Genomic DNA, 1,361 nt, shown 5'->3' with positions numbered 1-1,361 from the left:
GAGAGAGGAGGAGTGAAAGAGTGTGTGTGAGAGAGAGAGAGAGAGAGAGACAGAGAGAGAGAGAGAGAGACAGACAGACAAACAGAGAGACAGAGAGGGAGAGAGAGAGATAGAGAGAGAGAGAGAGGTGAGGAAGGAAGCAGGGCGGAACGGAGAGATACTGAGGGAGATGCGACATGTTGAAATCCATGCTTTAATCTTTGTTTCGGACGTGCAAGTACATGATAGAAACAGTGTCTGTGGGGCACAGCTGTGCTCTTCGCTATTGCGTACAAAAGATAGGGCTTCGATTCCAAAGTGATGGAAGTTATTTCATCATTTATCTTCTTCTGTCTTCACGAATGTTGTACCCAACTCATCTCAGATTAGCCCCGGCAGATAAAACATGAGCAGCCCCCTTCCGAAATCGTCTAAATTATATAGATGGGAGCGAAACTTATCATGCTTTATTTAAACGTGTTCTGGGCATACATCATTTACAAGGGTAGCACATGTCACACGCTTTGCAGAAATAGATGTTACAAAGACAAGAGTGTATCTTCTGTTCCTAACAACGATCGTGGACTTTACGCACGTTCTGTCACTCTCCAAAAGACATTGTATAGAAGAGGAGCTCAATTTCGGCAAGCTCAAGCATCCTCGAAGGATTTCTTTACAGAATGCATTGTCGTGAGTGGGCATAATTATCACAACAACGTGATCTGTGTGGGGATGAGGAGTCCTTGTGTCTTTGTGCAATGTAAAACATGTCTGCTGCGTCATTTTGAGATGCTTTTAGCGCTGATATTTCTGTGTCAAGAGATCTCAAAGAAAGGAAGAGAACGAAATTAATCATTTTTTCCATTGTACAAAGACAAACTTTCTCTGTAAATGACGCAAAAGAATTTTTTTTTCGGAATACGTAGTTTAAACTATTTTTTTTAGGTCAAACAACACGTCAGGTTATGATTTTTTTTAAGTACTAGATTCTATGGTGTCATCAACATTGCAATATGTTGAGAGTCTTTCCATAATTGTGAAACAATTTTAAACTTTTGAATTTACATGTTCTTAGCTGATGAAAATGTTCTAACTGTCGACAATGAAACTATTCCCATAATTTGTGTGCCTCGGCTATTGTCTGTATATTTCTGGTTGTCACACACGGTGCTGTACAAAGCCAAGCTAAAAAAGAAGAACGCTTTAAATCTGTGTGTTTTTGTCGGTTGTGTGTGTATGTGGCTTTTGTTTGTTTGTTTGCTTGTGTGTTCGCGTTTGTGTGTGTGTGTGCGAGTGCGTGTGCGTGTGCGTGTGCGTGTGCGTGTGCGTGTGCTTGTGCGTGTATGTGTGTGTGTGTGTGTGTGTGTGTGTGTGAGTGAGAG

The sequence above is a fragment of the Aplysia californica genome, unplaced genomic scaffold, assembly GCF_000002075.1.
Source record: "Aplysia californica isolate F4 #8 unplaced genomic scaffold, AplCal3.0 scaffold00078, whole genome shotgun sequence".
Classification (NCBI taxonomy): domain Eukaryota; kingdom Metazoa; phylum Mollusca; class Gastropoda; order Aplysiida; family Aplysiidae; genus Aplysia; species Aplysia californica.
Note: the sequence above shows the minus strand (reverse complement) of the source record.